Genomic DNA, 26,130 nt, shown 5'->3' with positions numbered 1-26,130 from the left:
TCATCAAAAAAGAAATCTCCAGATATCAGAGAGATGAGACATGCACATGGCCACTTAGCTCGTGGTTATTATGCATAACTATGTTCGAGTCCCATCATAAGTTGGCCTCCCTTATATCAGTTTAAGACTGAGAATCTAGGCTTAGATTTGAAATCTCTTATCAATGCTTGTCCATCTCAGTGGACAGCCCATAGCTTTCCTGGCTTCCTTCACTTTATTAATGGATCTTTGTTTGAGCTGCATTAAAGCCATATCTTTTCCCTGTTGTCAGATGTTGTAGATATCATCTTGATCCCATTCAACTAGTGGTATCAGCTCCTTGAGGCATTTGATTTTATCTTCTGTATATTCTCTTTCTCCAAGACAACCATCTGGCAATCCAATATGCATAAGATCAGCTTGTTATTTATTCTAGCTTCCTGTTCTTTCACTTCCTCATAAAGATCAGCTTTATTTACTTTGTTGTTGACGTCCGCAATCATTTCTTACTTCATAGACTTTGTGTGAGTTGTGGAACTGTAGAAAGTAGTTGTGCTGCTGGTGGAGACGTATTACATTTACATTTGACCTCTTGCTTCCCATTGTCTTCCATGTCATGGACTCTTGGTTCTAGAGCTGCAAACGGAATTTTGAGCTCTCAAACTTCCTGCTGCAAATAGTAGATCTGATCCTGTGGATCTAAACTCTTCTTCCGTCTTTGATATATATTTGCACAGGGGGTAGGGATCGAGGCAGCTGTGATGGCAGAAAAAGAAATCTTGCTGGCCTGCACTAATCTGGATACTCCACTACTGAATCTTACCCATGAGTTGAGCTGGGGGTTAGGCCCAACCTAGAGTCGGAAGTGAAACGGAAACTGTCTACTTTTTACTGGATGGCAGCTTAGGCAAGGCAGGGCTCAGAGGTAAGAGGTGCAAGTGGGGTGAGAGCTGAGAAGTGCAGGGCTGAATGCTAAGAGAGAAAGATGGGCTGAGCAACGGGGGGCTCAGGAGAAGGGCCCTTGTCCTTGTTTGAGTAGAAAAGGTGGGCTGCAGGAGGAACTAAGTGGCTGGAATGAGTGAAGAAGCAATGGGAGACAGAAAAATAGGCAAAGTTGTGGCTGTTGAGGTGTGCACAATGAATGCAAGGTGATGTGGATGCAATAGCAAAGAGACGGTCATCTTCCCAGGCAGAATTGCTGAAAGCAAACAGGGAAACATGTAGCCACCATGTTTTGGGTCCTGTTTCCAAGGTTAGGCTTGTTGGTTGAGACTGAAATTGTGGGATCTACTAATTCTTTTGCTTGTGCATCCTTCACTGTGTTTGAGAGTCTGATATGCTCGTAAGGTGACGTTTTCTAATATCTAACGCTTTGCCTTTGTGTGTGTCAGAGTTATCTGTATCAGAGTTCTATGAGCTTCTCACGGACTTGGAAAAACTCAAGGAAAAACTGGATATTTTGGACTAGCTGTTTGGTCCCTTACACCAACTGCGTCAGATTGGTATGATGCAATGAGATCATTGGATCTCCCTTGTGCCTCCAAACAGTTGTTGGAAATGTGGGCAGAGGCTAAAAGCCCAACTTCTTCAATTTGGGTGTTCATTTTCACAGAAATTTGTGCCTATATATGCAGCTTATAGCTTGATAAGCAAATTTAAACTAGACCAATGGCAGGATTGAAACTAAAATTATTCTCTCAGTTATGGTTAGAGAATTTAGAGCACCATGACAATTACACCTTCTCACTGCTCATAATACCAGCTGCTGATGCAAAAGGGAGGAATTTTGTTCAGATGGAAATGTTTTCGGAGTCTTCAGGTTACAATGATTCTTTTGGTCTTTTCACTCCAGTTTTGAACATGTACACAATAATTTGTTGAAGTTCTCGTTCCTAAAGCTCTTTAAACCTATTAAGCTATGAATTCATATGTACTCTGGTGGTTAAGTTGTCTATTTGTCTCTCTCTCAGATCAAAATCTCAACTCACACTCTGTTCTAGGCATAGTTCAAGGGAAATAGAAATGGGGAAACGTGAAACAGAAACAGAAATAGAAACAGAAATGGAAACAGAAACGGAAACATTTCAGACTTTTGGAAGGGGCTGTGAAACTGGGAAATGCCACGTCAGCAAGGGGAAAAGGGTGTTTAGAGCTGGGCATATGCCACACACACATTGAGAATACAACCTACAACTGTAACTAAAACATACTACATACTCAGTCTTATAATGCATAATACATTATACAAATTTCAATATATATTGTAGACTGTAGTATGTGCATTCACATTGTGCAATCATCAAGATTCAATGTACATACAATAATTGTCAATGATATAATATTGATTTTCATTTATGATTTTGTACAACAATGATTGTATGTACAAAAGCTAGTGTCAACATTGCACAATGAGATTGTTTGTGCAGGAGACCAATAAGAAACACATTTCTTCTATGTTAGAAACATTTCCCCACGCTGTTTCTAATTGGATGTGAAACCATCCTTTAACTTAAAAGGGGTAAAATCACATGCAACCACAATAAATTCGAGCTAATCAAACAATTACCAAAAGATCCAAAGAATGAGATTCCTCCCTTTCAAACCGCACACCTCAGTTGGCCCTAACTTTAGGAAAACAATGAGCTCATTTTGGAGCCTTTTAGGGTTCAGAAAAATAGTCTCTTGACCAGTTACAGCAGGGCCAATGTAACGTTGGAAAAAATAGATAACATGAGAAAAAATGAAAAAGGGTCATACTCAATTGAAGACCACTACATTTGCATTCAATAAAGATATCTTTCTTATTTATTCGCGTGCAAAATTTGGTTCAGAGTTAGGTGATTCTAACACCACAGGCGCGTTTGGAGCGGTCAAAAACCTCCAAATTGACTTTTAAAGTACTCAAAACTAATGTCGAGAGATCCAAAAAATCCAAAAAATGGCGAGAAAGCAGAAACCCCGAAGTTGATCTTTGAAACAATCAAAATCGACATCGGGGGACTCGAGAAAGGTAAAAAATGGCTAGAAAGCAACATTTGAAAAAAAAAAACGCGATGTGGCATATTCGTAAAAGGCAAAAAATGACAAGAAAGCAACATTTGTAGAAAAAAATGATTTGGCATATTTGTCACTGATAAACATGCCAAATCGTTTTTTCTTGCAAATGCTATTTCTCGTTTTTTTTTTGTCTTTCTCGAGCCTCTCGACATCGGTTTTGAGTGTTTCAAAAGTTGACTTGAGGGTTTTGGGCATCTTTGGACGCACTTGTGGTGTCAAAATCACTTAATTCTCCACCAAAATGTCAGAAATGTGAGTGGTACATCCACCTAGAATACGTAACTTGTCAGTTGACTTATGGATGTTTATTTTTCAAGTGAAAAAAAGAGATTTTTTATAGGGTCCCAAAATAAGTTCTACATTCTCCTAATGCAATTGATGTCCCTTGTGCTATTTCTTTACTTTATTAATTCAATGAGCAAATACAAAGAAGGTTTAACTAGAGCATCAATTTTCAAGGCAATAATCGACCATCCAACTGTTCACCTAGATTTATATTTTGCATACAATAATCTTGACTTCGAGTTGATTGCCAGAATTTGGTTTTCAAGCTTGGATCAAGATCCAAGAACTAAATTGAGTCAAAGCCTAGAGAATCCTCGTGATAGAAGTATAGAAAACCAAGCCATAGAGCTAGACATCTACTCAGAACTACTAAGAAAAAATGTGCCAAGCTTTTCAATAGCCCCAATAGATGAGATTGCACGTGTGAATCCACCTTGTAGCAAAACAGCCCGTTGTATAACACTACGCACAAGATTCAGAAATAAAATAGTTCTTGGTAGCAGATTGATGTGTGAAGTTGTGACTAGAATTCTCGGCCAGTCTTGACTTGAGGATGATCTTAGGTGCGCCTTGCCGTGAGACTCCTTTTTATAAAGGCTATCAAGCTTCTTTTTGTCAAGCTTTTCGTCGTACTTTTCATTAGTGTTTTTTCTTTTTACATGAAGATGTACGATTTTACTATGAACATCCTTGAGCCCATCTTGAGCGCCCTTTCAAAAAGAAGATTATCAATCATTGCTTTTTATAAAAAAGATGTGCACCATGTTGATTCATGCATCCCCCATTAGTGCTTTTCTTCAAGAGACATGCGAACTGGGCCTTGCTAGAAATGAATTTCGTTTTTAACAAAAATGGTATCCTAGAATATAATTTTTAAATGCATCTTGCCATTTACCTCTTTGCCAAAATATTTTGAATCATTAATTAATACTAAGGGAATTGTGCTCACACATTTACACTAAGTGTGCTCCTTTCTATACACAAGATTGCACCCCACTAGTTCACATGGTTTTCTAATTTCTCATGACTTTTTACGAATTAAATGCACAGATTCATGTTCTCGTGACATACCTCCTTCTCGAAAACACGAGCAACATCCATTTCTAAGAAATACAACTCTTTTCTTATCAACGTTGGACACAATAGCATCTTCATTCATGAGATTGGACTCTGACAAAACATGTGTGCCTCAGGATCTATGGAGCGCTCTAAGGTGGATGGAACCTATGTGGAAACATGATGAAGAGAGTGCTCATGACATGTATCTCAAGTCAATTACGTTCCAAGATAGATTAGCTTGGACTCATAAAGAGAATCTTGAGATAGTGCAAAGTGCTTGATTGATATTACTTCAAATGAACCTCCCTTTTATAGGTGAGGGTACTTACATCCATTTTGCTTGCTCACATGTGGGATATGTCCTCCATGCCATGTGGCAGCTTGCCCTTTGCTCATACCTTTGCTCTACAAGTGCTCATGGCACCATATCTCAACACCTCCCCTTGGTGCCATAATCCTTTGGCTACTGCAAGGTGGTCAGATGTGAGTTACATTCCATCACCTCCCCTTAGTGCATGCATGCTACTTAAGGTGGTCAAGTGTGGCTTCTACATGTCAATACCTCCCCTGGGTGCTTTCATAGCTACTCTCAGGTGGTCAGGTTTGATTACAAAACATAGGCAAGGTTGGCAAGGTTTTTGCTTTTCAATACATTCCATTGATGTCACCTTTTGGCTCATGGCTTGATGATGACTCCACGTAGTTGACTTGTTGATTTTTCAATCTGCAATCTTCTTCCTTGTGTAGCTTTCTGCATGATGCTTTGTTCTTCCATGTGCCTTAATGCTTTATGTGTGGATGCCATGCTTTGTGCTATGGTCATCTCATGCACTTGTGCTTTTGGCATGCTTTCTACATCGATGTTTGCATTCATGCTTTCCTTTTCCAATGGTTGCAAAGGTCTTACCAATTGAATTCTTTCAATATTGGCAGTGTCTAATTGCATACAATGATTCTGACTTAACAGGCGCGTAGAGCTCAAAAAGACGATCACTTTTCCTTTTTGGAGCATGTGCAAATTCTTCCTGGATTGCAAGTTATGGCTTGTGGAAGCTTTTGTGAAGAAGAGGGGCCTTTGATGATGTGGCACATAGATTCACATGCTGCTTACAAACTGTGCTTAGCAGGGGCTGTGTGCTTAGGTGGCACTGTGTTGACTAAACCATTGACTTAACCCAGTTTGAAAAACTTGACTGTTGAGTTACCATAACCAGATGTACTCAACCAAGGTTATAGACACTCAACCATGGTTAGTTTCTATCTTGCCACGTGTCAGATTCAAAACCAAACTTAGACAAAGTAACCTAACTACCACTTGGAGTAAGATCTACAGCGATGGCGATGGCGGCATTCCGTTGTATTCCAGAGCAGACAGAGGAACTCTCTCGATCCGTGCAATGGCGAGGTCTTCTAGAAGAGGCAGAGCTTTCGAGGCTTGCGTGGCTGCTGGTTGCTGAGTGTGAAAGTTGAGCGTTGGCTGGATATTGGAGCGTAGACGATCAATTGAGGCGTTGAGCAGCCTTAGTCGATCAACGATGTCAACCGGTGGAGGCGACGTGGATGATGATCTCCACAGCTGCAGGATCGCGTGCAAGTCAAATGAGCTTGCAGAGAAGAGGCTAGGTGATCTAAAGCAATAGATGGTCGAAGGAACTTGGCGTTGTGTGCATGAGAGGCGGACGACGGCTCGTAGCTTTGGAGTGATAGGATCTGTGGCTTGCTGGAGAGCCGAGAAGAGGTAAAAGGCAGATAGAGCATGGAATTCCCAGAGGCTGATCTTCTATGGCACAGTAAGCTTGCTGGATAAGGCCGGAGGGAAGAGAGATAGCGCTGCGCACACCATCAAAATGATCGGCTCAGACCACCAATCTCTTGAAGGGCTACATTTCGTTGCATAGAGGCCAAGCCATTCGTTTGACTAGGAGCATGGGCAATGTCGAGGCAGCTTGAACCGTAGTGGGAGACGTAGTCACTGGAGGAGCTAGAAGTCAACCATGACTGTGAGCTTTGTTGATAGTTGCTAGCGTTTGCTGTAGATCTTTCACGACTTACTTCATGAATCTGATAGCCGCTTCCTTTGATGCAGTATCGTGGCTGAGTTTGAGAGCTCCAAGATGTTGAAGCTATTCCTTGAAGTTGCTCGTTGTTGATGGTGACAGCCCATATGGCTTTGAAGCTGGAGCTCGATTGTCTGTCTTTCTCTAAAAAGTTGTCTCTAAAGTCTCTATCTTTGTCTCTCTCATAAACATATATTCTCCCCTCTCAAGCTACCTTCTTCATAATGAAGCATATCTTTCTCTCACTTGGAGTGAACGGAATGAAAAACTCTCCTTGACAATTCTTAGGAATGACGAAAAATATCTCAAAGCAATCAACGGAATTTTCATTCAATGGACGGAATTCTCTCAATCTAAAACGAAAACTAACCTAAGAGAAAACATGTGCTCCTAAGGCAACCTACAACTAATCTAGGAGACTAGACCTAAGCTCTGATACCATGACAAAACATGTGTGCCTCAGGATCTATGGAGCGCTCTAAGGTGGATGGAACCTATGTGGAAACATGATGAAGAGAGTGCTCATGACATGTATCTCAAGTCAATTAGGTTCCAAGATAGATTAGCTTGGACTCATAAAGAGAATCTTGAGATAGTGCAAAGTGCTTGATTGATATTACTTCAAATGAACCTCCCTTTTATAGGTGAGGGTACTTACATCCATTTTGCTTGCTCACATGTGGGATATGTCCTCCATGCCATGTGGCAGCTTGCCCTTTGCTCATACCTTTGCTCTACAAGTGCTCATGGCACCATATCTCAACAGACTCTTGTACAAACACCATGTGTGCAGATAGATGATTCCCTATTACCTTGTTGATAGTAGAAGGTGATACATTAGGGATAGATTCTCCTTTGAGTTTAACATCTAATGCATGTTTCTTCCCTCTAAGAGTAATAATAATTGATTTAGCCTTTTCCCTAGTGCATGTGTCCATCTTGTGAAACCAATGCATGCTCAAAAAAGCATCACATCCACCCAATGGCATGATGTAAAAGTCTTATCTATCCACAAGTGAACGAATGTGATAACCCTGGCTTCCCAATGATTGGGGTAATCGGAGAACATAGCTTTGGATTTGCCAAATGTCCCATCTCCTCTGCACGAATCCCTACCCGACTAACCAAAACTAGGCTGATGAAGCTAGATTTGGATCGTGAATAAAATAAAAACAAAGCTGTAATAGATGATATATGACAGAAACAGTAGCTCTGAAGAAGACTAGTATTTCATATACCTATGGTTGTATGCCAATTAGAAGGTAGTAGCATATAATGTGTGGAGGAAGTTGTAATCTTTTTTCTTTTAGTTTTTTGGTCATAACATATGAATGCTTTGGTTTAAGAGCAAATCCGTCTGATCACGTATCTTACCTCATGCTTTCATCAACTTTGCATCATCATTCGGTTGCTTCTCACTAATCACATCAGACATCAGTCCATGACTGAGGGTCGTGACTTCTTTCCTTTTGGATCATCCTTTTTGTCACCATGTTTTGACTTCTTATCTCCATGCTCCACCTTCTTCCTATGTGGACAATCATGTGCAATGTGTCCTTCACACTCAAAACATTCCTAGCGTGGAACAAAGTCTTCTTTTCCTCATGTGTCTTGTAAGCTGATTCCTTCTTGTTGTACCATTATCTTGTCACAAATGCCGCTTTCCCTCTATTAGCCATTCTCTCAATTCCAAACCTATGAAATTATGGCTTGTTAAACTCGGGGTGTGAATGGACTCTAAAGCCAAAAACTCGTCCTTGCAAAAGTGCATATGCTATTCTTGCTCTGTCAATAAGCTTAACCATATTGGAGACAATAGACTTCATAGAGAAATCACATAGCTCCTTTGGTAAACTGTGACAACAATATTTCTCAATCTGCTCTGACAAGGACACCTCATGATTATCACAAGAAGTTATGCATCCCAAAATTCATATGTGTACTCATTTAGATCTATGCAGTTATATGACTCCAACTTATTCTAGGTAGCCATCACATCTGCCTCAAAAGTTGGAGTGAGCTAGGCTATTGAGAATTCCTGCTTGAATTCCACCTGTGAGGTAGGTGCTTGATCCTTCATAAGATAGAAGTCCACCATTGCAGAGCATGTCCCTTGAGAAAAATTGTAGCCTTTCGAATTTTGGATACCTTAGTGAAATTACCTCATGCATTAGTTGTATCAAACTGCTGCAAAAACATGAGAGCTTTCAACTTGTCCGTAGCACCATGGAAAACATCAAATTTCATTGTCGAGCCACACTCTTTGTTATCTTTCTGCCTACCCTTAGGTTTTGAATTGTCATACTCAAGATTATGTGAGAAAGGAACATGCCATGAAGGTTGATGCCCCCTAATGCCTAAACCATTACCACTAGCAAGTGGCAAATCAGCTCCAAGTCCTTGTGCATTACGTAGCACCGCACTAGTTTGCACATCAGAAGTCCCTCTAGTTGTAGCATACATGGGATTTTGATTTGTAGTTGGTTGAAAACCTGCCAATCGACTAGCTGGCGCATTCCGCTTGGATGTTTGTGGATTGTTCATAGTATCAAATACTGATCCACCACCAAAATGGCTTTGTTTGTTCATGAGGGAAGGTACTAGCAATGGCTCTGCATTGAATTCTACTACAATGTTTCTTGGTACATTTATTTATGGTGCTACCGATTGTTGAACTTGATTACTCTGGCCAATAAAATTTGCAATAATTGCCTCTCTATCACGCTATGGCACAAAATCATCACGTGCTCTCTTCTTAAGTGGTTCCTTTTGTGCAAACTCAACTCTCCTCTTGCTTTTTTTTTGGGGCAAAAAGTAGTGCTAGTTATATTACTTGAAAATGAGAGTACAAGAAGGCCTTATGGCCGATGGGCTGCAATCACAAAGCGGATGTAGCCCAAGATAAACTCACAAACAGAAATACAAGCCTCTCATGGCGTAATTAGTTATGTGTGGACAAATAGCCACAACGAGGACAAGTATCGCCACTGAAGACTCTGAGTAGAATTGTGGAAGAATAGCTCCTAATGATCCCAGTCACGAAGGAAGCGACGTCTCTTTTCCTTCCCTGCCCGAGAGTCTCCCTGAATTTGATCCCACTGATCCTTAAGCGTGTGAATGATCGTGCTCCAGGTGTCAGCTAGGGTTTGAGTCACAGTAGATGCCTGGTCTCCTAGAGTCTGTGAGCATTTGGAGGTCCAAATGTGCCAGCCCACAATGCTCCCGATGATCTCCCAAACTAGATGTTGGGTCATGGCTTCTACATCTGTCTCTGCGTGTCTCTTCACACCTCCTCCCTGCAGTGACAAGCTTGAGTGTTTGGGGGTTCCTGCTGAAAAAGGGTCCCGTAAAAATCTATCGCCAAGTCCATGACCTCCTCGGGACCTATCCTGATGTTGCCATCCTACGCCCTAAGAGAGTGGATATACTCCCCTACTGACCTCTAGCCATGAGTCCTGAAGAACTCTCTGCACATCTTGTCACCTTTCCTAGCCCAAAAGGACTTGGAAGCATGGAATAAGAACTCTAAGCGTCGTTGGGTGACCTCCTCTAGCATGGCACGTGCTCTAACCTCCTGAAGCCTGAGCTCCTAGAACTTAGAGAGGATTACTGCATACGCTGAATCGAGGTGAGGTCTCTCCTAAGGCCCCTCTCCTTCGCCCACCATTGCTGCCTGACCTGAACCGTCTCCTCTTGGTAGATGCTGCTAGACTTGGCAAGAGCTTGTGACACCTGTTCCACCATATCCCCAATGGGGTCCCACTCCCGATTCCACAGGTCCACTATCCTATTATGGACCTCTACCCTAGTGTAGATGGAGTCTGGAATCCTACAAGTGCAGGGGGGTAAGGAGTGAGTAGCTGTGTCCAAAGATATGATGACGGGAGCATGATCGGAAAGTGTTGTCCCTGGAACCACCCTTGAAGCTCCACCTCTGCCTATCACCTAATCACTGACATAGAAGCGATCCAACCGCTCCAGGAGTCTGCTGCCCTCCCTCCTGTACCCCCAAGAAAAATCCAGGCTCCCTGGCCATCTGTAGAAGAAAGGCTCTCTTCAGCTGCCCCTCCCTCTGGCCGTGTATAGAAAGGACTCCCACTCCGACTGCAAGATGGGGGCTAAATGTGGCAGGGAGGTAGGCGAAGCTTGCAGGAGCGATGGTTTATCAATACTCTCCTCTTGTTTGATTGGGACGACTACATCATCATTCTCAAAAAGAGTGGATTCTGTTGCAACTAATTAAGCATAGTCATGAAACTAAAGAACTAGGCTTGCAATGTTTCCTCTTGCTCAGTATCCTCATCTACATGCTGTCGTGGTCTAATTGCCTCCTCATTGTAGCCATCCTATCTATCAATCGCAAAATAGGATTAGGGCTTCTTTTTTATAAGAATACTCAAACCTAGGCCACATATGACTGGGTCTTTGATTTGAGTCACATCTATAACCGTATACCACTTCCTCACAATGATCCCACAAATCATTGCGAGCTAAATTTTTAGTCAAAGGAACTGTTAGGTCCTCTTCTTCTTCTTCTTCTTCTTATTATTATTATCATTATTATATTATTTGTATTTAGAGTCAAGTAGAGATCTCTCTCTACAAGTAGCCATAACCACAATACATGCTAAATTTGATGTCTTCTTTGTTGTCTAGCCTCATGTATCTTCTCCCCGAACAACATTGAACTCACCTTCTTAAGAAAGATGGTGGATCTCGCAACAAAACCAAGAAACAATCCTTTACCTTAAAAGGGGGTAAAATCACATGCAACCACAATAAATTCTAGCAAATGAAATGATCACCAAAAGAATGTAAATTGCATTAGAGAACTAGATTACTCCCCTTCAGACTGCACACCACGGTTGGCCCCAACAACTGATGCCCCTTGTGCTATTTCTTTACTTTATTAATTCAATGAACAAATACAATGAAGATTCAACTAGAGCATCGATTCCCATCGGACCATCCAACTATTCACCCATGGTTATATATTGCACAAGATACTCGACTTCAAGCAGATTGCCAGAATTTAGTTCTCAAGCTTGGATCAGGGTTCAAGAACTAAATACACCCAAAGACTAGAGAGTCCTCGTGATAGAAATACATAAAAGTAGGCCATACAACCAAACATCCACTTAGAAACTCCCAAAAAAGGATGCACCAAGCTCCCCAATAGCCTCAACAAATGAGATCACATGTTTCAATCAATCCTACAGCAAAACAACCCAATGTATAGCTCCTATATGCACAAGATTCAACAACAAAATACTTTCGAATAGTACATTGATGTGCAAACTTCTGACTAGAATCCCCAAGCAATCCTGATAGTAGCATAATCTCCTATAGATGATGATCCTAAGTGCACCCTACTATGAGACCCCTTTTTATGAAGTCTATCAAGCTTTTTTTCGCCACTGCTTTTCCCATATCCATGAAGATGTATGATTTTGTTATGAACATCATCTTGGGACCCACCTTTAGCAAAAAGCTGAGCACCCTTTCAAAGAGATGATTACCAATTAGTGCTTTTTATCAAAAAGATGTGTGCCCTATTGATTTACGCATCTCCCATAAGTGCTTTTCGTCAAGAGACATGCAAATTGCTTTTCCTGGTCCTTGTTGGAAATGATTTTTGCTATAAATCCAATATCCTAGAATATCATTTTTAATTGCATCTTTCCATTTACCACCCTACCAAACCGGTTGGAATCATTAATTAATGTCAAGGGAATTGTGCTCACACATTTGCACCAATTGTGCTCCTTTCTTTACACAAGATTGGACCCCACTAGTTCACATGGTTTATCGGTTTCTCATGAGTTTCTATGAATTAAATGCTCACAGACTCACGTCCGCATGACATGCCCCAAAAACACATTTTGGGGATGTCACTTTTCTAAAATGATCAAGATTTGGAGGCCTCTAAAACATGTTTTGGTGTAACTATAGGCCAACCTCCCCCTTAGTTGATCAGACACAAATTTACTCCCCAAACAGTCCTTGGTACCCTCAATGTAGCTAGTGATGGAGGAATTCGGCAGCATACACAATGACTCTTAGGCCTAAATAGCTCCTTTCGTCGACTAAGCAGAAACATGTTGGGGATATGAAAGGAACCCTTTCTTGCCTAGATTGAGAAGGAATAGTGACACATTTAGAGGACACTACCTTACACAACAACAATATTTGAGCATGTTCATACGTGTAAAGTCTTCCATGATCTTCCCTAAACACAAACACAAATGCTAGACCACCAATCCAATGCTACAAGTGCAATGGACCACACAAGGCAAATGAGTGTCCACAAAAGGCGCAAGCGGGACAAACTGTCCAATGTTATGGATGCGCAGGGCCTCATTATTACAAGGATTGTCCATACAGGCACAACAATGCACCGCTAGTTACGACTGCAATCACTACCAACATTCCATTGTGCAGTGGCTGTGGTATAGACCATCTGTACAAAGATTGTTCGATGTGAAGAGCACCTGTCGATGCTTCAAACCCTAGAACGACAAGCCTTAACTTGTTAGGGATTGAATGCGGACGCATTGCTCAAGTGTCCTTAAACGCGATTACTCGCATGCAAGCCAAGGCAATCACGCGAGAGTTGCGCAAAAGAGAGAGAGAAAGTCAAGCTGGAACGTCACAGAATCCGAAACCCCAGAATAACCCAACCAGAAAGCAAGCGATCAAAGTGGGTAAGGGCAAGGACAAAGTGATAGTGCAGAATGGGTCCGATGAGGACACGGCCACGGTAGCAATCTCTGAGACCATGGGAAGCTCAGAAGGAAAATCTAATCAAAGAGGTAATGGAGTGGAAGGTCTGAAAGAAGAACAAATAACAGAGCCCAGACCAAATACACCAAGTGGATTTCACGAATATCCTAATCCTATCCAGGAAAAGGAAAATTTGGTGAAGGCCAAGGCTCTTGTAGAAGAATGTCAAACGACAAAGGAGGAATCCAGAGTGCCAGCTGACATTAAGTTTCCAAAACACCAAATTTACCCAACGTATAGAGCACCAGTCAAAGTAGCTTCCATCATAGCAGAATTGAACGAAGACCGAATGACAAATGACGAACCTCTGCTAATGGATCGTATGTTTGATGAGGATCCGGCTATGGGAAGATTGAGATGTGAGGGTCTACACAAACTTCATGATAACCTAGATAGACAGTCTGATGGCATTACAGTGCTAGATGGACCTAGGGATGTTGCAGGACTTGCTGCATTCCTATCCACGGAAGTCAAGATGCCTATTGCTTCACTGTTAAGGGGAAACCCGACATTATGGCATGACTTGTCAGACTGGATGAACGGACACCTCGACTCAATGACGGGAGCTCATGATGAGAATTGGACAAAGGAGGAGTCAAACTCCGGAGATGATACACCAATGGTGCCTATCAACAAGTTAGGCCAATATTTTGAGAGTGATGACTCCAATGCTATCATTCCAGTATCTTATCATCAAAGGAAGCTGGAAGCCATCCTGGATGGTGGTGCCGGAGTGAGCATAATGACGAAGCAATGTTGGGAAAAATGGGCAAGCCCGCACTTGGAGAAAACTTCGTTAGTAGTCAAGTTGGCTGATGGAACCACTACAAGGCCAGTGGGGGTTGTAAAGGATCTAAAGGTCAAAACCTTTGGCATCACCTATCACGTCTGGTTTGTAGTAATGGACTTAAGAATCCAATTGACTCATACGACATCATTTTAGGAAGACCGTTCCTGAGAACAGCAGGAGTAGTGCATGATTGGTCATCCAACACGCTCTATCTCAGGAAGGATACTTCAGTGACCATAACGACGTGGAAGTCTCGTCCACTAGGTGGCAACTTGTTTGCTGCCGAACACCTTCTAGGACAACAACTGTCAATCAGTTCGAAGCGGCAAATGAGAAGATGGTGGGAGGTGATGCGGATGAAACGTGGTATGCATCTCTACCTGAACTGGAGTACTCGCATAATTGGATGCATTTACTTGCAACCGTCGATTTACCTGAGAAATGAGGAACTCACATGGTGAAGGGTGAGAGCGACTCATAGGGAACAATAGTCCCGCTCCGCATGATCAACCTAGTCAAACACGAAAAGAAGCTTAACGGTGCACTACCAGTAAAGCCAAACTTACAGCATGTTAAGCAAAGAAACATGATACCAACTCCTTCTTACACCACAGCAAAAATGGGTGACGATGGGGTAGCACATGTGGAATCTGACCTTCAATGGTTGAGATATGTCCAGGAAACCATGGTCGATCACAAGTTCACAGAAGACTGGGGTAGAAGGATGGAAGAGATCATGATTCCACTGGGATCCCTGAAGATGGAAGAGTCATCTTCAAAAGAGCAAAAGGAGAAAGGAGAGGGAGGTAAGAAAAGAACGCCGAAGGTTAGAACACCCAAGGAACCTATTGAAACCTCATCTCAGAACCAACAAAAACCATCGTCTAACCCAGCACAGAAGAGTATGCTTATGGGTGATGTCAATACTGAGTTCTTAATGTCTGCTACTATTTCCCACAATGTGTCGTGGAAATGTAGTTGGCAATAGGCTCTAAAATACTTCATTGCATCATGTGGAAATTGTGTGATAATTGCATCGACATGTGGATCAACTTCCTCAATCAACTCACACACATGGTCCATCATTTGAGACCAATAGGTCTCTTTGGATGATATGTATCGTCTCCACTCCTTATTGTCTCTTGGCATGCCAAGATCCAGCTGTAGTGTGGCATCGCTAGCCAACACTTGCAAGACGTCCTTTTTCTTGCCATTAGAAAAATTGTTATTTGCTTAGCCTCAATGACTACATCATACAAACATTGTAGGCCAAATAAAAGGGGCCCATGAACTTACTTCTCTAGAGTCATCTTTGCTGATCCCAACATACTGAGCTTGTCCTTCATCATAATCTTTCCTTTGAGGCCTTCACCTTGTCCTCTACCAGCTGCAATGCTTTATCCTTTTCCTTCTCACATTCCTCTAGCATGAGGGATGATGTGTCCACCTTGTCCATCTCCTCTTTGAACATCATGCATGCCAACGTGAATAAACAATGTTGTCATTTCAGGGGTAGACATGATGTAGTATGCCACACAATCACATTTTTTCCGCAGAATGGGAGTTCTCTTGCAGTAAAAGCATGACAATCTCCCTATGCTAGTGACAGACATTCCAACACAAGGAATGATGCTATTCATTTTTCTTGCCTACAATCACAATGACATTATAGTTTGTGGAACAAGAGAGGTTTATGGACCAAAAAATATGTTTTAAATGAAGACTTGAATTGACTTGTCCATGAAGCACGGTTTGGCAAATTGTTAAATGTCCTTCCGAAGCAACGCATGTTAGGACACTCCAGCTCCCCTACACACTTGCTACGTCGAAATGTACCTAGAAATGTCATTGTTATTGATGATGGTTTTGTCCAACAATGGCTATCATACTTTTGCTCCATACCATCCATCGGTGTTGCGCCATTCAGTGAGGGTGGTAGCTCAAAAGCAACATTCCCATTGTACACTGGAGGCACCTCAAGCACTTTCTCCACTCGAGTGCAATTCTCCAATAGCTTGTGCAACGTACGATGTCGCCCCCCAATAGACCTTATATATGTCACCATGCCAACCACTGCATAATTCTCATCCTTTGTTGCCACTACCTCATCATCATCCTCCAATAATACAGTGTTTGTAAAGTCCTTTTGTGTTTTGGCATTGCTTGAACTTGGAGCATGGCTGACTAGAGTACATGTGAGATATATCGTGTGTGTGTCTTCAACCAATGCTACATTTCCTCTCGCACGAGCCAATGGAATGAAATTGCTTGTTGTGTGACCAATGTCTCTTGGACTACATGTCAGATCTATAGTGGGTGTGTCGCGCTCACCCATTGCCTTTCCTCTCTCTAGCACATAGTCCTTACACACCTCCGCCTTGAGCATGTAAACCTTGCTTGATCCATGTGCACCGATGGCTTTCATCAAGGTAGTTTGTATTTGTCCATTGTTATGTGTGAGCGCCATCATACAAATATCCTTACCTATCTTCAAATCATCCTCACTCAGCAACACAGTTCCACTTGGTTGCATGACGTACAATTGGCTCCAATGGGAAGGAGTTCACATAGATCCACACTTCATTCACGTCGATGCATCCACTCCCTGCCATCTCAAGACTGGTGAAACTAGTTTAGAGAGACTTGACTGAAATGTTTCTACGGATACATAGATAGAGAGAGAGAGAGAGAGAGAGAGAGAGAGGGGGGGGGGGGGGGGGCAGGGGGGCTACTGCTAATAGATTGAAAGATGGAAGAAATAAGAGTCAAGCAATTGACAAGTACAAGGGAGGAGAGGAGGGGTGTGGGGTGCTACTAAAAAAGATAAATATCTGATAAGTGGTATTTAATGCTAGATTAGAGGATCTAATCATGGCACATTGAAAAAAGCAAAACACATTCAAGCTAAGCGAAAACTTTATTTATTGAGATATATAGCCCTTTGCTTTTTCTTTTGAATATATATTTATACACAGAGAGAGAGAGAGAGAGAGAGAGAGAGAGAGAGTTGGTGTTGTTAACCAAAAAAATGAACTCTTGTAAATGTAATAAGTAAGTGTGTGAATGCATGTGTGGCACTAGTCTCATATTATAATACATGTCTATGGCTCCGTGGTTGAGGTGGCAAGGAGCTCCATGTGCCACCCTCCATGTAGGCAAGCATCTTTTCAATTATGCATATAGGTTAAGGTGTGTGCATTATAATATACATAAATGTGATGAGATGGAGGAGCATCTTGAATGGGTCATGCCTGCACCTCACCCACATTTAATGGGAAGGAAGCTACTCTATGGTCCAATAATAATAAATAATTTGGGAGGACAAGAATCATGAGTCACCCATGGGCCAAGGTACTTAAAATATTAGGAAAGAGGGATTGAGGTGGCACAGCATCTTTCTACCAACCCATCCAAAATATAAAATAAAGAGGATCAAATCAAAGGGGCTAAGATATGGTTTGGAGCATAGGAAAAAAGAAGCCCAACTATTGTCGCTTACAATTCATGGTGCGGCCGACTATGGGCTTGGAAGAAGATAAACTTGGAAAAGTAGCATTATTTTATTTGGGGGTTACAACCTCACCTTGCCTATTTAAGAAGGCTCTTTTCTTTGTAATGGACACACACTTCTCATTTGACACCCAACCTTCCACTTGTAGCTATGCTCCTTTCCACCTCCTTAGTCCATATCCATTTCCTTTGATGCCCTCTCCCTCACTTGTTTTCCTTCATCCACATAGAATGCTCCCTTACTTCACGTCACTTGTATTCCTTCCTTCCCTTTCCATTGTACATGAGCCACCCTTCTCTATGAATGTAGTTTCACACCATTACCCTTTTGTTGTGAATATCCTTTGAGTCACCTCCTATTTTTACATTTGTATCATGTTTCGTCCCTCTCTTCCTCTTCCATTGTAATTCGAAATTGACAGCTCCACGTACGCCATGATGCATTACGGCATCCCCAATGTGTATGTTTGCAACAATGCCACCACATCGTTGTGCATTCACATTTTTGGTGTGGCTATTAAGATGCATAATCTCCATGGCTAGCAACATTGAAAAGGGGAAAACATCTCCTGCGACTATGAAGTGCGGGACTGTGATTGCAGTAGTCCGGCTAGCTAAAGCGTAGTGCAACAACTACATTCTTATGACTGTGTGAGGTGACCACGTGACTACAACCTTGCCTGCGTATTCAGGGCTGCTCTATACTGCGCAAGTGCGTATTCGAGACTGCTCTATGCCATGCAACTGCGACTGTGTGCATGGATCTACTGCAGGAAAAAATTCCAGCCAATTTCTACACCCCCTCCTTTCACCTCACTATCTTCTCCTTCTCCTTCTCCTTCTGCTTCTCTTTCTCCTCTCCTCTCCTCTCCTCTCCTCTCCTTTAATATATATAGCTACATATATATTTAAGTAGAAGGATTTAAAGAGGAGTGGGATTTGAACCCATGACCTCCCAAATGTCAAAATTCTACATTGCCACTGGGCTAGCTAGGGGTTGGTGATTTAATTGGGGGGATATTGCTTATATGGTGAAGCCCTTGGAACCATAACTTTCTAACCATGAGGAATTTCCTTTTTTGTTGAGATATCAAGCTTAGAGTCCCGTCGTATCCAGGAGGATGCCGGGTGACACGTGGTTGGTATACCATGCTAGTCTAGATTTCTTTTATCCATGTATGGTGTGGTAGGACTTATGGCTTGGACTTAGCATATGACTCCATTATGCTAGTCATAGTAGATGTAGGGTTTTATCATGTTGGTATGTGAATGAGATAGTAGTAGTTGTTGTTGCCTCCACTACTTGTGTACTCTATCCTCTCTCTCCTCACCTAGATCACCCTCCCTCGTTTACATGGTATCAGAGCTTGTTGGCTGAGGAAGAGAGAAGAGCAAGGAAGCAGTACCTGGGAGAGCAACCCCTCCGTGGTGAGCTGAAAAACCAAATTGTCTCGGATTGAGACGTCCTTCTCGGAGAAGGAAGTATATACAGAGGTGAGCTATTAGAACTTTGTTCTAACAAAATTTCTGCGGCCGGAATTTTGTTTCGGGCGTGTTTCGGGCCCCGCGAGTAGAAATCAGGCAATTCGAGAAACTTGCTATTTTTGGAAGGCGTGTTTGAAGACGGGCTTCTTCGACAAAGAGACGCATTTTTAAAGTGTAATCCTTGTGTTTACATTCTTATGTGTGGATGTTCATACATTCACCATCGACATTTGCTGTAGCTGTTGCATTGTGCAAAATAGTGTAAAATTGTAAGTGTTGTTTCATGTGTACAACCTTCTACATCTATTGTTTTCCATGAACATAGTGGTAGCTAGTGCAGGTGTAGGTACACAGTTTTGAAGCTCATTTAAGGCAAGATGTCAGATAATATCACTCAAATTATGGGTGAGAAGTTGGATAAAAGCGACTTCCAGGCATGGAGATTTCGTATGACAAACTTCCTAATGGGAAAGGGAGTATGGGATATCGTGACTGGCAATGATGAAGAGCCACATTTGCCAGTGCAAAATGCAAATGTGGCACAAATAAAAGCATATAAGGAATGGCATTAGAAGACATGCAGAGTCTTGCATTGGCTCAGTGTTTGCATTTCAGATGCCATGATTGGTCATATTCAAGAATGCACAAATGCCAAGGATGCCTGGGATACACTTGTGAAGTTGTATGGTACTACAACTCTTGCATGCAATTTGCAATTGAAGCAAGAATTGAGTAATGTTAAGAAGGGGAATCTTAGCATTAATGACTATGTTCTGAAAGTGAAAAGTATTGTTGAAAAGCTGGAATCTATTGGTGTTATAGTGGAAGATGAAGATATGGTGTTGGTTGTTTTGAATGGTCTTGGTAAGGACTATAAATCCTTTCAGACATCTATTGGCATTCGTGAGACATTTCCATCTTTCAATGACCTGGTTGCCATGTTGATCAGTGAAGAACTTCGTATTGGAGCTGATAGCTCATCCAACAAAAATGAAGAACATGCCTTTTACTCCAATCGCAGTCGCGGACGTGGCTGCGGTTGCTATGGCAGAGGCAAGGGGAGAAATAATAATGATGGCTATGCACGTAATGCAAATAATGATGCAAGGCTTGCACGAGGACATGGAAGACGATTTGCATCTTCTAATGACTCAAGAGATTGTTTTTATTGTGGAAAAAGTGGTCATTATGCTAAGGACTGTTATAAAAAACAAGCAGATATCAGAAGTGGAAAGTTACAACATGGTAACTATGCATCTAGCAGTCATGATGATCGTTTAGAAAAGTTGTTTGCTATGCAACATAACATGCACTCTACTACTATGCAGGATGATATGCGTGATAATGTATGGTATGTGGACTCAGGTGCATCAAATCACATGACCAGCCGTGGGAATTGGTTTAAAGAATTGGATGCAATGCGTACACCTGGTTATGTTGAGATAGGTGACGATACAGTCCACCATATTGAGCATATGGGTAGAGTACCACTTGTGATGCAGGATGGAAAAGTCAAGCATTTGGAAGATGTGTTGCATGTGCCTACGATCACCAAGAACCTTGTGTCTGTAGGTCAAATGGTTGACCAAGGGTTGCAAGTACGGTTTAATTCTCATGGAGTATTTGTGGAAGATTTGCGAAACAAATGCAAACTTGTGACCAAGGGGGAGAAGAAAGGCAGATTATTCACTTCGGATGTGACTATGCCTAGTGCAGACACTGCTATGTATGTTGATGGTTCAAGGGTGATAAATGACATAGATATTTGGCATAAGCGGATTGGACATGCAAACATGCAGAGGCTGAAATCTATGCAATCTAGTGGTGTTGTGACAGGGCTACCCAAGTTTAAGGACAATGCCATAGTGAAAGTGTGTGCAGCTTGTCAATTTGGAAAGCAAGCAAGGCATAGATTTATGCATCATGAGATAGAGAGCAGCAAGCCTCTAGAGATTATTCACAGTGATGTGTGGACTGCAGACACTATGACCATAGGTGGATGTTATTATTTTGTGACTTTCATTGATGATTACAGTCGCAAAGTTTGGGTATACTTCATGAAGGCAAAGTCTAAGGTGTTTGAATACTTTCAAGAATTCAAAGCCATGGTTGAGAAGGAGACAGGTCTACAGATCAAATGCCTACAATCTGATAATGGGGGAGAATATACCTCACATGCATTTTCAGATTTTCTAAAGAGGAATGGTATTGTAAGGCACAAATCTTGCAGGTATACACCCCAACAAAATGGTGTGGCAGAGAGAAAGAATCGTCATATTGCAGAAGTTGCTAGAGCTCTCATGAATGAGAGATAGATACCAAATGAGTTTTGGGGCAAGGCAGTGTCTACTGCCATGTATATTATCAATCGCACACTGACTGCAGCGGTACATAATGTCACACCAGAGGAGAGATATAGTGGCAAGAAGCCAGATCTATCACATTTGAAGGTTTTTGGTTGCATATGTTATGTGCATGTTCCAGATGAGTTGCGGACTAAGTTGGATGCAAAGGCTGAGAAATGTATTTTTTTGGGATACTCATTGGAGCATAAGGGGTACAGATGCTATAACCCCATGACACACAAGCCAAGGATCAGCCCTGATGTGGTTTTTTATGAGCTTGCAAGTTGGTATGCATTGCCTCCTGTAGTAGTTGATGATGGAAAGCCTGTAGAGAATGTTGACAGGAATCCTACCGCTAAGACTGTTACTATTTCAGGGCCTAATGAGGCTAGTTCTAGCTCTACCACTTCACCATGGAGTGGTAGGCTGAGAAATTCAGCAAATAAGAGTTGATCAGACCATGCAAATAGCCCAGGGAAGGGCAAGGAAAAGATTGCAGAACAGGGTGGTACATCATGTGCAGGGGGAGAGTCAAGTGACTCAAACATGAGCTTGGATGAGGAGCTTGGCATTCCCAAAGTTACTACACCTGGTGTTAGGAAATTCACAAGGGTATGATACCCAGTGGATAGGCTGACATATGATGGGCTGAGTGCCATACATTATGCTTATATGGTTAAGGTACTTGAGATGCCAGAGCCTGCAATATTTGAGGATGCTATGGGTCATGTAGAATGGGAGTCTACCATGGACGAAGAGATGGATGCCTTAGATGCCAACAAAACATGGGAGTTGGTTGATTTGCCTGCAGGAAAGAAACCCATTGGCTGCAAATGGGTTTACAAAGTGAAAAGAAACTCAGATGGAAGTGTGAGCAGGTACAAGGTATGACTTGTTGCAAAGGGATATGCACAAGAGTATGGCATTGACTATGAAGAGACTTTCAAAACTGTTGCTAAGATGAGTACAGTGAGGTGTGTCATTGCTTTAGCAGCGAGTAAGGGCTGGTCTTTACATCAGATGGATGTTAAAAATGCCTTCTTACATGGTGATTTGCATGAGGAAGTGTACATGGAGCAACCACAAGGTTATGTACATCCACAGTATCCACAGAAGATATGCAAATTGGTGAAGGCATTGTATGGCTTGAAGCAAGCACCTAGGCAATGGTTTGAAAAGATAAGTGGTTATCTTATTTCTATTGGATTTCAGGTTTCACCTACCGATTCCTCTTTGTTTGTGAGGAAATTAGCCCATGGCATGATTGTGTTAGTACTTTATGTGGATGATCTCATATTGACAGGTGATAGTGTTGTTGAGATCTATGAAATCAAGCAACAACTTGGAAGTAGGTTTGAGATGAAAGACTTGGGAGAGTTGCACTATTTCCTTGGTATTGAGGTCATTAGATCCACAGATGGAATATGGCTTATGCAAAGGCAATATGCATTGGACATGTCTAGATTTGGCATGACAGGTTGCAAACCCATCACCACGCCTTTGGAGGTGAATGGGAAGTTGACACAAGATGGGGGAGAGTTGATAGATGATGTTACCATGCATAGATGTATGGTTGGGAGCTTGATGTACATGACTATTACGAGGCCAAACCTCAGTTATGCAGTTGGGTAGGTTAGTCAGTTCATGCAGGCTCCACGGAAGCCCCATTTGGATTCAGTCAGATGGATTATGCGGTATGTGAAGAGCATTGTTCAATATGGCTTGTTTTATGCTTATGGTAGTGATTTGCATTTGTCTGGCTATACAGATGTTGATTGGGTTGGGAGCCCTTATGACAGGAGATCCACGAGTGGTTATTTCTTTACACTTGGTAGTGGTGTAGTGAGCTGGAGCTCAAAGAAGCAACCCACTGTTGCTCTTTCTAGCACTGAGGCAGAGTACAAAGGAGCTGCACTTGCGGCATGTGAGATTGATTGGCTATGCATGCTCCTACATTCTCTTGTTATTGTGCTGGATTATGCAGTTGTCCTTTATTGTGACAACATGAGCAGTATAAAGCTCTCTAGCAATCCGGTTTTTCATGCCAAGACCAAACATATTGAGGTCCATTACCATTTCATACGGGAGAAGGTCATTGCAGGTGGGATTGACCTTCAGCATGTCAGCACTACTATTCAAGTGGCTGACATCTTCACCAAGTCCTTGGGTATAGAGAAGTTCCAACAGTTTAGGAACTCACTTGGTTTTATGTCTATTGATGTGAGCTTGAGGGGGAGTGTTGAGATATCAAGCTCAGAGTATCCAAGAGGATGCTGAGTGACACGTGATTGGTATACCACGCTAGTCTAGATTTCTTTTAGATTCAATCGTGGACCATTTGGGCATTCATTTTTGTAATGCCCTTTCTAATTACATCCATGGCAAACGACATTGGCACGATCACGGGGAGACCGATTGGCACCATTCTTCATGTTTACTACTTCTAATTGCAGATCATTGAAGGCTTTAACAATCCCATTTATAGCTAGGTCCCCGAATGCATGATGGGAAGGGATGGAAAGTATTGGAGCTTGGGGAAAAGGTTGGGGAAAAGAGGATTGGAGTTGAGGCTGCATCGTAGGTGGAGGAAAATCTTGATGAGGCGGTTGGGAATATGGAGGAGATGGATGGTGGAGAGGTCTAGCTGATGAAGACGGATAAGGATGAGCGGATGGATGAGGGAAGGGTGGGCTGAAGCTCTTCTTGGAAGCAGGGTCAGAAAGTACCTTATCAACCTTTTGAGTAATCTCCTATGCTTGTGCCATGGTAGTAGGCTCCTCATACTTGAGCTTCAATCAGAACTCATCTAACGCTCCATTGGTCAAGCAACTCAACAAATAAGTGGTCATTCCTGCTCAGAACACTTCGTTATCTGGTTGCATGGCAGTTAGATGATCGAGTAGCTCAGTCACATGGTCCACATACCGTCACGCTGACTCTCCCTCTGACTGTCCTAGGTTTGCCACCAACTGATGAACATTCTCGCATTCCACCTCCGTTTGGAAATGCTCCACCATTGCTGCAGACAGCCTTGGCCAACTCTATCGTGTAGCCTTCGATTGCTTCTCATACCAAACTTGGGTGTGGCCCTCCAAAAAGCTAGGTAAGATCACTAACCAACGATCTTCAGTCAAGAAATTCAAAGAGACACATTTGCATTTAAATGCCACTAAGTATTCTTTTGGATTCTCGTCCATCCTCCCACAAAATACAGGGATGTCTCCCATCGGAAAGGAAGAAGAAGGAGAAGGGAGGTGAAGTTTTATCTACCGGCAAATAATAGAAAGAGGTAGCTTCCACTAAAAGTTAGGTGAAGATACGTCCATGGAACATACATAGGCAAGGTAGGTTGTATCTGGCCTATTGTGACATACTATACAAGAAGAGTTTTTAGCAAAATTGGCCTTCATATGCGAGGATTAGGGGATTGGCATTGCATAAGGAAATGAGCCATCGCCTCGGCGAAGAAGAGGAATAGATATGGTGCAAGTGGGCAGCCCTACTTCAGTGATCTCTCCAAACGAAATCTTTCCCCCATCTTGTCGCCAATGATGACCTTGCTAGAAGCTATCATATACAAAGCCAAGATGCCCTGAATCTAGACAGATGGGAACCTAAGTCTCTCCAAGGTACCCTCAAGGAAGGTTGCATCTCTGCTGTGGTGAATGGTGCCACAAGCGCCTCCCCCATACTGGGCTGCACTATGGTGGGGGTGTGCCTCCACACCTCCTCGTGACAACATCTAATGCGGGCGGTTGGCTGCTCCTCCTACTGAAAGAGTGTCCTATAGAAGTCAATGGCCATTACCATGACCTCATCCTAGCTCAAGCAGATGTGCCCCTTTGCCATCCTGAGACTCCAAACCTAGTCCCCTGCTGCCCTCTAGCCATGAGTCTTGAAGAACTCTCTACTCATCATGTCGCCCTTCCTAGCCCAGTAGGACAGAGAAGTGTGGAATGAGAACTCCGAGCACCACTAAAGTGTCTCCTCAATCATAGACCTCGCCCGAAGGGCCTGAAGACGGAGCTCCTCTGAACTAGGCGCTGCCTACTGAAGTTGTTGAATGGAGGCTAGGTCTCTCCGAAGAGCTCTATCTCCCCCCCACCACTCCTGTCGAACCTATAGGGCCACCTCCTAGCAAACCTGCCTGGACTCAGAGAGGGTATGTGCTACCAACTTCGCAATGTCATTGCAATCATCCCCTCTCTGTCCCATAGGTTGGTGATGCGATTGCGCACCTCCTCTCTGGTGAAGATAGAGTCCGGAATCCCACAAGACCAAGGGGCAAGTGACTATACCACCAAGTCTAGTGTCAAGTTGACATAGAACCCGTCCAATCTCCTCCAAAAGTCTGCCTCCTTCCCAACAAAAGCCCCATGAGTAATCCAAGCTCCCCTGCCACCGGTGAAAGGCTGGATCCCTCCAACTGTCTCGCCCTCCCACTACGAATAAGAACATCTCCCAAGCAAATTGCTCCGCTTAAGCAATGCCCGTGAACTTAGGCCCTCACCTTGCTAGTCCTCCATGGCCTCTAGATTGTTGAAGTCTCCTCCCACAATCCAGGATTCCATGTCTGGTAGTAGCTCTGCCAGTATCCTCCAAATAGTGGCTCTACGTGATCTACGCATGACGGAACATTACCAACCATATCCGATTCCTAAGAATCATTGAAGTGAGATTGAAAAGAAATTATCCAACATAAGCTTGTCCACATGAACTAACAAGCAAATACGCAAGATTTCACTCCAGTCTTCAGGATCATTCCAGCCTTGGTAGAAGT

At 42.6% G+C, this 26,130-nt stretch overlaps 1 pseudogene; it reads right to left on the bottom strand.

Moving 5' to 3' along the window:
* Positions 1-10,033: 10,033 nt before the first annotated feature.
* LOC147897592 (uncharacterized) lies at positions 10,034-25,921 on the bottom strand (annotated as a pseudogene).
* Between the last annotated feature and the right edge of the window lie 209 nt (positions 25,922-26,130).

Source organism: Dipteris shenzhenensis, chromosome 10 (assembly GCF_047967505.1).
Source record: "Dipteris shenzhenensis isolate YYH24624 ecotype China chromosome 10, Dip_SZ_1.0, whole genome shotgun sequence".
Lineage (NCBI taxonomy): Eukaryota > Viridiplantae > Streptophyta > Polypodiopsida > Gleicheniales > Dipteridaceae > Dipteris > Dipteris shenzhenensis.
Note: the sequence above shows the minus strand (reverse complement) of the source record. Positions and strands in the feature narration are given on the sequence as shown.